General features: G+C 44.0%; 1 protein-coding gene across 8 annotated transcripts in view; it reads left to right on the top strand.

Moving 5' to 3' along the window:
* SYNGAP1 (synaptic Ras GTPase activating protein 1) overlaps positions 1 to 17,523 on the top strand; it is a 327,642-nt gene that overhangs the window by 38,832 nt on the left and 271,287 nt on the right. The window lies entirely within an intron of this gene.

The raw sequence follows: 17,523 nt of genomic DNA, 5'->3' as shown, positions 1-17,523 counted from the left end.
GATGGGTTTTTAAAGCGCGCTTGAATAGGTCGGGGCTATGTATCAGTCTGATCGTCTGGGGAAGTGCATTCCAGAGAGCTGGTGCAGCACGAGAGAAGTCATGGAGACGGAAGTGCGAGGTTCGGATTACTGGGGATGTTAGTCTTAGGTCATTTGTAGAACGGAAGGCACGTGTAGGGCGATAGACAGAGATGAGAGAGGAGATATAAGGCGGTGCAGAACTGTGGAGAGCTTTGTGGGTGAGAGAGATGAGTTTATACTGGACCCTGTAGCGAATGGGTAGCCAGTGTAATGACTGGCACCAGATGGAGGCATCGGTGAAGTGGCTGGACAGAAATATTACTCTGGCTGCAGCATTCAAGATGGATTGGAGAGGAGAAAGTTTGGTAAGAGGGAGACCGATCAGAAGAGAGTTGCAGTAGTCCAGACGGGAATGAATAAGAGCGACAGTAAGGGTACTTTCACACTAGCGTTTTTTTAAATCCGTCACAATGCGTTGTTTTGCAGAAAAAACGCATCCTGAAAAAGTGCTTGCAGGATGCATTTTTTCCCCATAGACTTCTATTGACGACGCATTTGCGACGGATTGCCACACTTCGCATCCGTCTTGCGACGGATGCGTCGTGCTTTGGCGGACCGTCGGGAGGAAAAAACGCTACATGTAAAGTTTTTTTTCTCCTGACGGACCGCTTTTTCTGACCGCGCATGCGCGGCCGGAACTCCGCCCCCACCTCCCCGCACCTTACAATGGGGCAGCGGATGCGCCGGAAAAATGCATCCGCTGCACCCATTGTGCAATGCAGCAAACGCTAGCGTCGGAATCTCTCCCCGACGCATTGCGACGGGGAGATTCCGACACTAGTGTGAAAGAAGCCTAAGAGCCTTAGCAGTTTCTACGGTGAGAATAGGTCGGATTCTGGAGATGTTTTTAAGATGCAGGTGACAAGACCGAGTGAGTAAAGGAAAGTTCAGTGTCGAATATGACCCCAAGACAGCGGGCATGCTGCTTGGGAGTTATGGTAGAACCCTCCAGGGTAATTTCGATGTTGGGTAGAGTGAGGTTAGTAGAAGGGAGAAACACAAGAAGTTCAGTTTTGGAGAGATTTAGTTTCAGGTAGAGGGAGGACATGATGTTAGAGACAGCAGACAGACAATCCTTGGTATTTTGAATTAGGGTAGGGGTGATGTCAGGGGAAGAAGTGTATAATTGGGTGTCGTCAGCATAGAGATGATACTGGAACCCAAATCTGCTGATTGTTTGTCCAATAGGGGCCGTGTAAAGAGAGAAGAGGAGGGGGCCTAGGACTGAGCCTTGCGGAACCCCGATAGTAAGGGGACGAGGAGAGGAAGAGGAGCCGGCAAAAGATACAGTGAAGGAGCGGTCAGAGAGGTAGGAGGAGAACCAGGAGAGGGCTGTGTCCTTGAGGCCTATAGAGCGGAGCATAGTCAGGAGGAGCTGGTGATCCACAGTGTCAAATGCGGCTGAGAGATCCAGGAGAATCAGCAAAGAGTAATGAACTTTGGATTTAGCTGTTACTAGATCATTAGAGACTTTAGTGAGGGCAGTTTCAGTGGAGTGTAAAGAGCAGTGGAGGTACAAGGTCTTTCCACTTCCACACACAGACCCTAACTGAGGCAACTGAACTGCCTTAAATAGGCCGGTCCAAGACCTGGATCAGCCAGTCCCACCCAGCTGTTCTGGCTGTTACTAAAATCCAGACCCCTTAAAAATAAGGCCGGAGTCACACCTAACGTACAAAAATATGGTCCGCTTTTTACGGTCGAGATGCGCAGAAATGTTCATGAACAGTGATCCGTATGTCATCCATATTCAATGCGAGGATGCGATTTTTTTTTTTTTCTCCAAAAAGTATCCGTGTGTTATCTGTATGGCGAGATTTTGTCGCCGGCTTGCAAAATGAACATGTAATGGATCCATGGGCTGAAATATTCGTGAAAACATATATACAGTCTAAATATATATATATATATATATGTATATAGTAAAGACCAAAAGTTTGGACACACCTCATTTAAAGATTTTTCTGTATTTTCATGACTATGAAAATTGTACATTCACACTGAAGGCATCAAAACTATGAATTAACACATGTGGAATTATATACTTAACAAAAAAGTGTGAAACAACTGAAATTATGTCTTATATTCTAGGTTCTTCAAAGTAGCCACCTATTGCTTTGATGACTGCTTTGCACACTCTTGGCATTCTCTTGATGAGCTTCAAGAGGTAGTCACCGGGAATGGTTTTCACTTCACAGGTGTGCCCTGTCAGGTTTAATAAGTGGGATTTCTTGCCTTATAAATGGTGTTGGGACCATCAGTTGTGTTGTGCAGAAGTCGGGTGGATACACAGCTGATAGTCCTACTGAATAGACTGTTAGAATTTGTATTATGGCAAGAAAAAAGCAGCTAAGTAAAGAAAAACGAGTGGCCATCAATACTTTAAGAAATGAAGGTCCGAAAAATTGGGAAAACTTTGAAAGTGTCCCCAAGTGCTGTAGCAAAAACCATTAAGCGCTACAAAGAAACTGGCTCACATGAGGACCGCCCCAGGAAAGGAAGACCAAGAGTCACCACTGCTTCGGAGGATAAGTTTATCCGAGTCACCAGCCTCAGAAATCGCAGGTTAACAGCAGCTCTGATTAGAGACCAGGTCAATGCCACACAGAGTTCTAGCAGCAGACACATCTCTACAACAACTGTTACGAGAAGACTTTGTGTAGCAGGCCTTCGTGGTAAAATAGCTACTGGGAAACCACTGCTAAGGACAGGCAACAAGCAGAAGAGACTTGTTTGGGCTAAAGAACAAGGAATGAACATTAGACCAGTGGAAATCTGTGCTTTGGTCTGATGAGTCCAAATCTGAGATCTTTGGTTCCAACCACCGTGTCTTTGTGCGACGCAGAAAATGTGAACAGATGAACTCTACATGCCTGGCTCCCACCGTGAAGCATGGAGGAGGAAGTGTGATGGTGTGGGGGTGCTTTGCTGGTGACACTGTTGGGGATTTATTCAAAATTGAAGGCATACTGAACCAGCATGGCTACCTCAGCATCTTGCAGAGGCATGCAATTCCATCCGGTTTGCGTTTAGTTGGACCATCATTTATTTTTCAACAGGACAATGACCCCAAACACACCTCTAGGCTGTGTAAGGGCTGTTTGACCAAGAAGGAGAGTGATGGGGTGCTACGCCAGATGACCTGGCCTCCACAGTCGCCAGACCTGAACCCAATCGAGATGGTTTGGGGTGAGCTGGACCGCAGAGTGAAGGCAAAAGGGCCAACAAGTGCTAAGCATCTCTGGGAACTCCTTCAAGATTGTTGGAAGACCATTCCCAGTGACTACCTCTTGAAGCTCATCAAGAGAATGCCAAGAGTGTGCAAAGCAGTCATCAGAGCAAAAGGTGGCAACTTTGAAGAACCTAGAATATAAGACATAATTTCAGTTGTTTGATACTTTTTTGTTAAGTATATAATTCCAAAGACATACTGATAGGAATTCTAGATTGTGAGCCCAATCGGGGACAGTGATGATAATGTGTGCAAAACTGTAAAGCGCTGCGGAATATGTTAGCGCTATATAAAAATAAAGATTATTATTATTATTTATTCCACATGTGTTAATTCATAGTTTTGATGCCTTCAGTGTGAATGTACAATTTTCATAGTCCTGAAAATACAGAAGAATCTTTAAATTATAAGGTGTGTCCAAACTTTTGGTCTGTACTGTGTATATATGTGTGTGTGTGTGTGTATATATTATATATATATATATATATACGGTATACTAGATAGCATAAAAGCCGTAAATTCAATTGTCGGCTTTGGCTAAATAATTCCCGAACCCGACAGGATATGAGACATGGTTTACATACAGTAAACCATTGCATATCCGTTAGATTTTTTTTATATATCCCTCTCTAATAATGTTAGTAGTGTGTGTGTGTTCCTAATTTGGGAGCTCTAGGTGTTAAATTAAAGGGTTAATTCGCGGAAAAAAATGGCGTGGGCTCCCGTCCATTTTTTTTAACCCTTTGCTACTATTGGATTAATAATGGATGGCTGTCTCCATTGACACCCCTCCATTATTAACCAGGCTTAATGTCACCTTACGATAGCAAGGTGACGTTAACCCCTTATTACCCCATATGCCACAGGGCAATGGGAAGAGAGAGGCTAAGTACCTTACAGATGCGCCTTTTCTGGGGTGGCTGGCGGCAGATGTTTTTAGCTGGGGGGGGGGGGGCTAAAACCATGGTCCCTCTGTAGGCTATTAATATCTGCCTTCAGTCACTGACGGAGAAAATTGCATGGGAGCCCACGCCAGTTTTTTCCGTGAATGAACCCTTTAACACGTAGAGCTCCAAAATTTTACACACACACACACACACACTACTAACATTATTAGTGAGGGATATGTACAACTATAACGGATATGCCATAGTTTACTGTATGTAAACCATGTCTCATATCCTGTTGGGTTCGGGAATTATTTAACAAAAGCCGGCGATTGAATTACCGGCTTTTTTGCTATATATTTGGCTGTATAGTGTGAGTGGTGTGTATCTATCTATCTATCTATCTATCTATCTATCTATCTATCTATATATCTATCTATATATCCAACTCGGGACATATACCTCCAATCCAGGACTTGTCCTGCTGCAACCTTACAGTATGTAGAGGAAATAGGCGACTTCCTTTTTGTTGGTTCATAACCACAAATTATTATAATTTCTTACTTGCCAGGCCTTATATGTAAAGATGGCCTCGCTGGGGACAATCGCCCTGCTCCCGCTAGCAACCAATCAGCATTTAGCTTGTATTCTGTAAATGCCACTGTAAACATAAGAGGTGGGATCTGATTGGTTGCTATCGGTGACTAGAGTCTGTGGGCTTCACAGAGAGAATGATAACATGAGGTAAACTTTAGCATCATATTATTTTTTGGTCTGTATTTCCAACTTCCGCATAGCAGTAAGATGACCCTGTAAACTGAGGGCCACAGCCATTCATACTGCCTCTATATGGCCTCTGACAACCACACTAAGGCCAGACTCAGGCCGCCATTGTCTGTGCTGGCCCGCACTGTCCATGCAGCGTCTCCTGTCACCGGCCTGCAGCTCCTTCACCCCGACGTGTATTTCTCTCATCTCTGGGTAAACTTTGCAGTCTCTCAATTGACACGTAGAATTATTTGAAGAAAATTACATTTAGAAGCCACTTTCTGAAAATCCTTGTGATTATATGAATTATTATGAGATATCATGAGACTGTAATATCACAACTGAGACTATACGACGTTTCCTAATATACGTTCTCATCACCCACACAGTGATGCATCCCTTCAGAATTTACACACATGGTCAAAATTATTGGTACCCCTCGTTTAATGACAGAAAAACCCACAATGGTCACAGAAATAACTTGAATCTGACAAAGATAATCATAAGTAAAAAAAAAATCAATGAAAATGAACAAATGAAAGTCAGACTTTGCTTTTCAACCATGCTTCCACAGAATCTTTAAGAAAAATAACACATTTCGTGAAGCAGTTTTTCCCTTCAAGCACTCTTCAGATATATCTGCCTTAAAAAAAAATGCTGAAAGAATTGACATAATGCGTTTTTTCCCACAAAAAAACAAACAAACAATCAAATAAAATTAAAATGCTATGTGTGAAACCCCTCATGACGTGTTCACATAGTTTTTGGATGTGGATTTTTCTGGCTGCAAAATTCACTTCTAAAACCTGTTCCTAGGCCTTGTTCAGACACTTGTGATCATTGTTTGGATCTGGAACGTATCGTGTGAACACAGCCTATGGATATGTTCACATGGAGGTTTTTGACTTTGATTAGGCAACGAAATCCACATAAAAAATGCTTCAAATCTGCGTGCAACATTTTTTATTTAGGCTTCGTTCACATTTGCGCTGTTGGGCGCAGCGTCGTCGACGCATGCGTCATGCGCCCCTATCTTTAACATAGGGGGCGCATGGACATGCGCCGGTATGCGTTGTACCGTATTTTACGACGCATGCGTCATATAGACGCACAGACAGGGCGCAGAGGACGCTACTTGTAGCGTTTTCCCTGCGCCGAAATTCCTGCTCTGTGCTTTCTTATGACAACGCATGCGTCGCAAAACGCAGTATTGTGCACATGCATTGTTGTGCACATGCATTGTTGGTTGCGTCGCCAACGCTGCGCCCAACAGCGCAAATGTGAACGTAGCCTAAGCTGGAGTCATACTAGCTGTCATGGTACTGTGCTCCGAGCCTCTCACACAGAGCGGATCGGAGCACAGCTGCGGAGGAGGTGGAGAAACTAATTTCTCCATCTCCTCCATTGCTGGGGTCGGCGTATATCGCACCGCACTCGGATGATATCCCAGTGATGTGTGCTGTGTCACTCGCCCCCATAGACTTATAGACTCGGCCGAGTGTCGGTGCCAATCACAGCATTCTGCGATTGTTCTCGCATGCCGATTCGACACGTGAAAATAATCGCAGATGTGCTCTGCCCCATAGATTAACACTGGTCCGAGTGCTATGCGATGTTTTCTCGCATAGCACTCGTCCATCTTATACGCTAGTGTGACCCCGGCCTTAGAAGAAAACTTGCCCCATCTGAGGGCAGTCCCTTGCAATGAATAAAATAGCAAACAAGAAAATCACCAATGAAAGACTGATGGTAAAAACTGTCCAAATACCGGTAAAAATCTGATGAAAAACATCGCTCATCTTTCACACTTATGAAAACAATTGGTACATCTTAATGAGGCCTTAGGTTTTTAGATATCAACATTTCAATGTGATTTTATTGCAATTTTCTTAATCAGGGCTTGCTTGTTCACTTGTTGTGTTTTTGGTGCATTTTTTTTTTTTATGAAAAAAAAAAACCCTCAGTGTTTTACAAAACGGAAATGAAATTGAACATAAAATTATTTTCCTAATATTACATTCAAATTGTCCCTTTTTATTTTCTGCGTAGCGTTTACGCATCGTGTGAAGGACTTATTCACATGTTCAATTTTGTATGCATTTTTCAAGTGTTCACCCGATGCGTTATTGTTGTGTTTTTCCGAATCAGAGTTTTTTCACATGTTGCGTTTTCTTTGTGCGTTTGTGTCGGGGGTTTTTTTCATGGCAAAAAAAAAAGGCTAATATAAACACGTCATGTTTTGTGGGGGGAAAAATGCAGCGTTTCACAGTAGTGAATTTTTCCTTGTTATTTTTGACTTTTGGTACTTTAAAAAAAAAACTGCAGCATGTGAACTAGTCCGGCATTTTTAAGGCAGTTTTCACCTTCAGATACACACAAAAGCAAAATAGCATCAAAGATTCAAATGTCCACTCTATTTCAGATGGAGTGTATCATGCAGAAACATATAATGGAAAAGCCTCATGTAAATCCTTAGTTTTTATGCTTTTTTTCCTACATTATAAATACAGACTATAGCCAGTAGATTGCACGGGAATTTGTGTTCAGTCTTTTTTTTATGCATTTTTTTGCTCCATTTTTATCTTAAATAAGTTAAAAAAAATTCTAGTAAAAAAACCTGAAAGACCAGACATGCTTCATTTTTAGAAAGGCACCACAGGTCAAATAATGCAAGAAAAAAAAACGCACCGTGTGAACTAAATGTTTGAAATTTCATTCTATTACTGTAAAATGCTGTTATTTTTCTCGCAGGAAAAATGCCTAAAAAAATGAGTGAACAAACAATCCCTTAGCGTATGTTCACATGGAAGGTTTTTTTTATTAAGTTTTTGAAGTGGATTCCACACGCTGCAGGAAAACAATGGATTGCGCGGATTGTGTGCTATTATACTTGTGCGTTTTTTTCTGCACCTGGTTTAAGTCTACGGGGGGAAAAAAACGTAGATAAATTGTTATTTTGCCGCAGTAGAAATTGGCGTGGTGCAGAGTCAAAGATCACAACGCAGCACAATTTCTGTGGCCGTGAGATTCGGCTAAATCTCATCCATTTTGATGCATGTAAATACTAACCAGAAAAGCCACAACATTGATCTCCAGTCCCAGATCAGCATTGGAGTCCATCATGGACGGGCAGATATGCCGGGACTGTCTCACTGAATGTTGGACCCTTGCTTGTCATGACCCCCATAAAGCACGGCCATGACTCTGGCAGGACATGCTGGGACTAGTGGTGTGGATAAAGCTGGAAAGTCGCATGGTGGAGATGACTGATGTACAATGGGTGATGACGTCTGTAAAGTGCTGTGGAATTAATGGCGCTATATAAGCGAGTACAATAAATACATCTCAGTGCTGCCCCCTGCTGATAACAGTGGTGAGAAATGTACCTTCCATGCAGAATAGGAGTGATTGTTCCACAGAGTCGTTGTGTTGTAAGGAACAGTAACATTTCTGGGTTCTCTGTAAAGAGCACAACCGTCCCTGGAAATTAGGGCAAGCGGCAGCGATGCGCTAATAGTAGCTGACACGCTCGCTGATTCAGGTTTACCGCAGTTCTCCGTGTAATGAGGAATATTTCTGGTATCGGAGTGACATCACCAGATTTCTCCTGCCACAAATACGTTTCTTCAGCGCGTTCATACAGCGCACCGATACGTAGTGATGTGTAAGCGCAAGGAGGTACAGACGGTAACTGGCTGTTCCCACAGTATATTTAGAGAAAGATCTAGGTTTTTCTGTTTAATATATATAAGTATATTTATACATACAGTATATGTTAGATAGGAAAAATCCCGATATTGATTGCCTATACTGAAGATGGGCTCTCAATGTCGGATCCCAACATCCCAGAAGTCCAAAACTAAAGGGGCTAAGGCTGTTTGGGTCCCACGTTCTCTTATTGGTACGATTTACCAGGCACTTGGTAGTGACCGAGCATGGTACTCTGTTCGGTTGAATGGGATTCAGCTGCAGTACCAGCCACTACACAGTGTATGGCGTTCAGTGATGTGTGTGGCACTCAGTAATCCTAGAATGTTAGAGTTAGAAGAGACCTCGGGGTCATCATGTCCAACCCACTGCTCTGTGCAAGATTCACTAAACCATCTCAGACAGATGTCTGTCCAGCCTATGTTTGAAGACTTCCATTGAAGGAGAACTAACCACCTCTCGTGGCAGCCTGTTCCTTGGGATGGGACCGCGGCACTCAGTAATGGGCGTGCGGCCTCCAGTGATGGGATTGATGGACACTAAGGCTATCAATAATATCAAAGTCATAGGAAACTCCAACATGAAGGGGACCTGACAGATGCCAGGTTATAAAGTATTTTGGAATATCAGGCTGTCATGTGTCAGAAAATGTTATCAGCAATTGTAAGGGTAGAGAACCTCTAGGGCCCAAATTAACATGTTCACATGTATATATTACATTGTGGTAGATCAGCTCACTCGGCTGCTCATAGAGGTAGACACCGGAATACCATCTCTTTAAGTTTTCCACTGGTTTATTTAGTTACAGCTAGGTTGAAAACATAAACACGGCCTTTCTGGCCTAACGGGGGAACAAAACAAAACCAAATGGCACAGTCCGTGTTGCTGCAGAGATCCACCCGCTCAGAAAACAAGCATAGAAAAGAAAAGTTCAGCTTTCTTTATCTTTACACACAGCTCTGGAGCTCCCATCTCCAGGCACACCCAGCACTGAATGAATCAGAAGGCTGACATTTTACCTCCAAAACCACACCATGGGGTGGAAATATGGTGGACAGCCTCCCATCCACTCTTCAGCTGTTCACTAACTCAAGCCGTTAACCTGGCCTATTATCCCCTCTCAGCACTTAGTGTTCTGGAGCATTTTTCTAGGTTCATATCACTGAAGCAAATAACCTCGGTGAATTGCAACTCTCCTCCAGTACTTTGCCAGTGAGTTTATTACCTAACCCACCCCCACCCCCCCCCCCCTTGCCTAAAGTCGAGTGTTTTGGCACCTTCAGTCACCAAACAGGGAAGTCTCGACAGGGCATCTGTGTTACCGGGCAGTTTCCTAGACCTGTACTCCACATGAAGGTTGAAGTCCTGGAGCCCCAGAAACCATCTATTCACCCAGACATTCTTTCCCTTCCTTTCCCTCATCCATCTCAGTAGCGCATGGTCTGACTCTAGCCTGAACTTCCGGCCTAACAGGTAGTACTTCAGGTTATTTGCCCATTTGATGGCCAATTATTCTTTTTTTGTAATGGCATAGTTTTTCTCACAGGAGGAGAGCTTTTTTCTTAAATACAGGACTGGGTGTTCCTTCCAGTTTACTTCCTGGGACAACATGGCACCCAACCCAACCACTGATGCATCTGTCTGGACCACGAATTCTCTACTGAAATCAGGTGCGATAAAGACCAGCTGCTTACACAGGGCGAGTTTCAACTCTTGGAACGCCATCTCTGCTTCAGGAGACTATCTGGCCATTAATGTCTTCATACCCTTAAGCCACCGATAGTATCCCACAATTCCCAGAAACGCCCAACCTGTTTTTTTTTAGACTAGTTGCGGCCAATTTTGGATTGCCTCTACCTCATTCACTTGTGGCTTAATTTCACCTCTTCCGAAGATGTAGCCCAAGTATTTTGCCTCATCTTTTGTTTTTTTCTTACATTTGATAAAGATGCCAGTACGACATTGAAAAGCGTAGTGGACAATAAAGAGCCTTCTAACGAATATTACAGCAAGAGACTTCTCTCCAGCAGGGCAGGCAATTTTTAAACGTTTTTCTTTTTCGGTTTTGGTAATTTACCTCTGGCGGATCCTTCCCCCCCAGCCGCAGGGCAGCGGCAGCTCGCTATCTAAACCTTTATAGTGGTTGTGTCTTCACACAACCACCCAAGGTGAGCATGTCTATTGTTTTTACTGTCTGCTATATTAGGGTTTTACCCTAGTGTGTGCTTCTCCCTCCACAGTCACTTTTTATTTCTCTTTCCCCATGGCACACTTGTTTGGGTTTATGGTAAAACCCGCCGTACCCAGCACATCCAGTATGGCCTGGACCTTCGACCAAATTGTATCCCCAATCTAGGCTGAATATTACAATATCTTCAAAGTAAGCTGCGGCCTACTTTATATGAGGGGCTAGGGTCCGGGCCATGGCCCTCTGGAAGGTAGCTGTGGCTCCCTGCAACCCGGCGCACTGAAAGCACCCTTCACGTGTATAGAAGGCCATCCTTTCCTTGGAACTTTGGGAGAGGAGGATTTGCCAGTACCCTTTTGTTGCGTCCAGGGTGGTGATGTATCTGGCTGACCCTAGCCTCTCAATGAGTTAATAGACTCGGGGCAGCCACTTCCACTGGTTCCCTGTCTCGCCACCGATTTAGCAGGTTAATGTAGTACACCTGATACGGCTTTTATCCATATTCCTTTAATTGATCCATTCTGACAAGTTACATTTTATTTCACTTTACTGGATAGTCATGCCGCATACAGAATTGTGATGTTTTGCTCAGTTCTCTGCTGGTGACGTTATAAATGTCCTGATTATTTAATTAGACAAATGTCTCGATATCAGAACTTCTGGATTTGAATTACTATACAGGTCCCGAAATATACCATATATGCAAGTAGGTTTGTCACAAATCTATCATTCCATCATTATGTATTATGTAAAATAGAGGAAAAATTGTATTACACCTATATATCACATGGGCATCGTACCCGATCGCTGCCGGCTACAGCGGCCTCGTCCGTACATCGCTCTGATGGGCAGGACGGAATAATTCTCTAGATTTATTTTTACCGCAGGTTTCCCCTATATTCGGGTTTGATTGATCCTCCGACAACCATATTATTTAAAGGTTTCTAGAGCTATTTCTGCTGGGTAACAGATGCGCTTTTTGCCTGTGATTTTTTTCTCTCCTTTTTTGAAGTGCAGGAGAAAGTTGGAAGAGATTTACAAAAACTGATACATCAAGTCACCAAATAAGAAATAAGCACGTTTACATGTAATCTATAATGCTTCATTAAGGCCATCTCAAGATTGTATCCATGTAACGCTATGTAATAAGATTCAATTGCAAAAACCAGATTCCAAAATTGCTCTGATCTGCGATAAGCCACATTCACATGTTCAGTATTTTACATCAGTCTTTATAAGCCAAAACCAGGAGTGGGTGATAAATCCAGAAGTGGTGACTTGTTTCTATTATACTTTTCCTCTGATACTGAACGTGGCCATGATATGCTGCTGAATTTTCCGGTCATGCTGGCACCTCTAGGCTGCCGTTAGGGCTCATTCACACAGCAGTTTTTCATGTACGACTGCTATTCATTTTTTTCACAGATAGGTACAAGTGCTATGTCAGTGATTTTTTGCTGACAAAGTAGTCCATGCAAAATCGTAAAAACATGTCCATTTCCGATCCTGATCCGAGTGTTGGATGAAACTCAGCAATGAAATGCTATGAGTCTATCAAAAAAATGGACAGGAGAAAGTGAAAGAACTTTTTCTTTTTTCACATCAGTGAAAAAACTGATGTAACGCTGACCAAACACGGATGAAAATCTGATGAAACTCGATCCGTTTTTCTTCTTTGTCAAAAGAGAGTGAAGTCGGTTTCACACATCCATTTTTTTGGGGGGTACGTGTGCTATCTGTTTTTTTTTTTGCAGGTAAATCGTGGACCTATTAGGCCGGGATCACACATACGGGAGATACAGCCGAGTCTCGCAGGTGAAAACCCAGCTCTGGCGCCGGCACTCCGGAGCGGAGCGTGCAGCTCCATGTATTGCTGTGCTGCTGCACGCTCGCTCCGGAGTGCCGGGGCCAGAGCTGGGTTTTCACCTGCGAGACTCGGCCGTATCTCGCGTATGTGTGATCCCGGCCAGTAGATGATGTTCTGTTATGATTTCTTTATCTCGAAGGATGAAGGTAGGAACATTGTATAGTTTAGTGTTTAGATGCCGGTACGAGTTCTTATCAGGAGAGGATGCAGAGATTTCACGTCACCTTTCAGTCCATCTGCTCTCCTGCTGATGCCTCCACAATTAGGAGAGGATTATTTTGTGACTGCATACCCGGCAATGTGGAAGACCCTTCTGTAAACCTTGATGCATTGAGGGTAATGTTTGGCTTAGGACGCGGCCTAGATTGGGATTTCTGGACAAAGCAATATTAGTTGTGTTTCATCATTGGATCGGTGGCGCTAGAGTTCTAGTCCTCCTCTGTAAAGAGAGGAGCATGCATGGCTTTTAAGTCTCCTCACTCTGACATGCCAGGCTTGGCTTCTCACTCACTGCAAGGAGAAATTTTACTCCTTAGATCCCATCATTGCAGCACAAAAGTAACTTTTTTTTCCATTTAATTTTTTTGGTCGTGGTTGTTTCTATTTTTTAATTTCTTTTCTGAAATGTAATATTTTTACAGCATTTACCGTGCGGTATAAGGCTAGGTTCACATTGCGTTAGTGCAGTCCGTTTAGCGCATACCCTAACGGACTGCGTTAACGCAATTGCCGAAAAGGGATCGCGTTATGCGATCGCGTTATGCGATCGCGCTAGCGCAGATGCTCTATCTGCGCCTGCGGGAACGGACCCAAAAACGCTGCAGACAGCGTTCGAGGGTCCGTCACAAAATAACGGCACATCGCTAACGCATGCCAATAATGGCATCCATTAACGATGCACTACATAATTGCGGTCAATAGGTGCGCTAACGGATCCGTTACATAGCGTTAGTGCTGCTATGAAACGGATTCCGTCAGCGGACACCCACTAACGCAATGTGAACCTCGCCTAACTGACACGGAAGCTGTACTCCATGGGTTGTTGCGATTGCTGAGATCCCAAATAATTTTTTATGCTGTCCTTCCTATGTCTGCACAATAAAACTCTTTTTGTTTTGTTACCATAAAGGAGGATCAACAATTTTATTTTTATTTTTTCATAATCAAACTACCGGTACTTCTGGGTTAACTTTTTAATCCCTTCCCTTATCGTGGGGATGAACAAAATGTCTGGATTCACACATCTGAGCTTTGTGGAGCAGCCACAGGTTTCCTGACCTGAGCTCCAGAGCCTCATTTATGCTTATGACACTGTCGAGTTTAAGTCTGGAGACCCGTGTTGAGTGTGAATCCAACGTAGTAGCAATTCTGTCATTGTGTGGGATGACTGATACAAATATTTATTGTTTTTAATAGTCCATAAAACCTTAAGGAACCAGTAATAAAAGACACAAACATGAGCCACACACCTAGAGAAGTATGCAGATGTATATACAAAGTATACGGCAAAGCAGCCTATCATTGTGTAGTCACAGAGTGAAGTGGGCAATCAGTGATGGGGTCCTAGTGACCTGATATGCAGTCCGCACATCTATTTATGGGGTGTTCAATAGGTATCGGGATATGAAACATCGTCATTTAATTGTAAGGGGAGTTGGCGATAATAATGTATTTTTTTTCCCCCATAATACAGGACTCTATGGGGGAAGAATATGTTTGCGGGATTGATCCTCTGTATATAAAACACATTGCAATACTTTTTTGTTCAACACACACAAAAAAAAAAATCACAGGTTATTTTACCTCTTGGTTTTCCGCACTGAGATTGGCTTGTTTTGCAGATCTAAGAATAAGGGTTCGCCCACACGGCCACAGATTCAATCATGCAAAAGAACTGGGCCGATTATACTAACGTCAGTCAGCTCAAATTCCGTCAGAGTTTGATACGAGTGTTAGGCTAGGTTCACATGGCGTTAATGGGTTAACGCTAACGGACTGCGTTGCATGGCGAAAATATCGCAATTAACGCCGTGCAACGGGTCCGTTAGCGCACCCATAGACAGCAATGTGATTTGTGCCTGTAGCGCATCGCTAGCGCATGCCATTTTCGGCACGCGCTAGCGATGTGCCGTTCTTTTGTGACGGACCTTGGACGCTGCTTGCAGCGTCTGAGGTGCGTCCGAGGTCCGTCCCTCGCTAGCGCAGATCGGGGATCTGCGCTAGCGGGGACGGTGAACGCGGACCCAAAATAAACATTGCGTTAGCGCAATCCGCTAGCGCTATGCGCTTAATGGATTGCTCTAACGCAATGTGAACCTAGGCTAATCCTATTGTCTCACTTGAGGGAATCGTATAGCAGTTGCAGAGAAGACGGAGAACTTAATTTCTGCATCTTCTCCATTGTTTGTGTCCGTGTAAATTGGGCTGCACTCAGATGACATCCGAGTGCAGTACGATGTTGTACACGGACTCAGAGACTTGTATGGATGTGCATCATCCGATTATCAGATTGTCACGCTGTGATGGTCCTTGATCAGGAAGGAGAGCCTCAAACTGTCCCTGGAACCCTAACTATCCCTGTCCCATTGGTACTCTTGAAGGTAGAGAGGCCTGAGTCTCCGACCTTACTATGCTTCTGTTAAAACTTGATCTGTCCCCTCCCACACCCCATGAGGCATGGGACAAAATTGTAATGTAAACAAGGCAAAAATACAAAGCATGGATAACTGAAAACCTCTATCATACAAAACCACCAACCAACAATAGGAAGGAGGATAGGGACAGGGAGGAATAAACTAAATGGAAACAGGGACCAGGAGATAAACACACACGTACTACAGCAAACCACAGAACACCGCTACAACTCAGCTCCAACCACTTACCTTTAGCACACAGCACAGAAAGACAAATCTTTCACCAGCAAGGACAAGAAGGTCTAACCAGTTTATATAGGAAGAGGTAATGACCAGATCAGAAGCAGTTGAAACGGACCTGCATGTTTCTGACCAGTATACCATGGGTCGTTAACCTTTTCAGCACCAGGATTAGCTAAATCCATAGGACGCAAATGACACCATCTCTAAAGAAGACCTGCGATTCATTACCTGATGTGACCGTCTAACACCAGGTCTTTCAGGGGGACGTGATGCCCTCGTGACATGGATGCACTGAATCGGCATGAGAAAATAAATGCAGATCTGCACTGCCCCATAGTGTAAAATTGGGCCCAGTATTATCCAATAAAACATCAGATAAAACACGGCCGTGTTGTACGCTCGTGTGAGCGAGCCATCTTACTTACCTAATTGTATATTGCAAGGTGAGACGGGGTTAAATCTACACAAAAAAATTTTTATTTGCTTTCATTGAAAAATACTAAAATATAAGCAAAATTAGAATCACTAGGCTATATGCACATGAAAGGATTTTTTGGAGCGGGTCTGCTTCCCGAAGACTCCTGAAAAAAATCTGTATGTATTTTGACTAAGGCTGCATTCACATGTGGTGGTCACAGTGCGGCTGAAAACCACAACAGCCCTGGGCCGCTGCAGACTCTCCACTATTTCTGGCACAATCACTTAATCTTGTTGGCAAACAAATACACTGCTCAAAAAAAATAAAGGGAACACTAAAATCCCACATCCTAGATATCTCTGAATGAAATATTCCAGTTGCAAATTTTTATTCATTGCATAGTGGAATATGTTGAGAACAATAAAACATAACAATTATCAATGTAAATCAAAATGAATTATCCCATGGAGGTCTGGATTTGGAATGATAATCAAAATCAAAGTGGAAAATCAAATTACAGGCTGATCCAACTTCAGTGGAAATGCCTCATGACAAGGAAAAGATGCTCAGGAGTGTGTGTGGCCTCCATGTGCCTGTATGATCTCCCTACAATGCCTGGGCATGCTCCTGATGAGGCGGCGGATCGTCTCCTGAGGAATCTCCTCCCAGACCTGGACTAAAGCATCCACCAACTCCTGGACAGTCTGTGGTGCAACGTGACGTTGGTGGATGGTGCGAGACATGATGTTCCAGATGTGCTCAATCGGATTCAGGTCTGGGGAACGAGCGGGCCAGTCCATAGCTTCAATGCCTTCATCTTGCACGAACTACTGACACACTCCAGCCACATGAGGTCTGGCATTGTCCTGCATTAGGAGGAACCCATGGCCAACCGCACCAGCATATGGTCTCACAAGGGGTCTGAGGATCTCATCTTGGTACATAATGGCAGTCAGGCTACATCTGATGAGTACATGAGGGACTGTGCAGCCCACCAAAGAAATGCCACCCCACACCATTACTGACCCACTGCCAAACCCGTCATGCTGAAGGATATTGCAGGCAGCAGATTGCTCTCCACGGCGTCTCCAGACTCTCACATCTGTCACATGTGCTCAGTGTGAATCTGCTTTCATCTGTGAATAGCACAGGGCGCCAGTGGCAAATTTGCCAATCCTGGTGTTCTGTGGCAAATGCCAAGCATCCTGCACAGTGTTGGGCTGCGAGCACAACCCCCATCTGTGGACATCGGGCCCTCAGACCATCCTCATGGAGTCGGTTTCTAACCGATTGTGCAGACACATGCACATTTGTGGCCTGCTGGAGGTCATTTTGCAGGGCTATGGCAGTGCTCTTCCTGTTCCTCCTTGCACAAAGGCGGAGGTAGCGGTCCTGCTGCTGGGTTGTTGCCCTCCTACGGCCTCCTCCACATCTCCTGGTGTACTGGCCTCTTTCCTAGTAGCGCCTACAGCCTCTAGACACTACGCTGACAGACAAA

This window comes from Ranitomeya imitator, chromosome 2 (genome assembly GCF_032444005.1).
Source record: "Ranitomeya imitator isolate aRanImi1 chromosome 2, aRanImi1.pri, whole genome shotgun sequence".
NCBI classification, from domain to species: domain Eukaryota; kingdom Metazoa; phylum Chordata; class Amphibia; order Anura; family Dendrobatidae; genus Ranitomeya; species Ranitomeya imitator.
The sequence above is the reverse complement of the archived record's forward strand: the minus strand, read 5'-3'. Positions and strand labels throughout refer to the sequence as shown.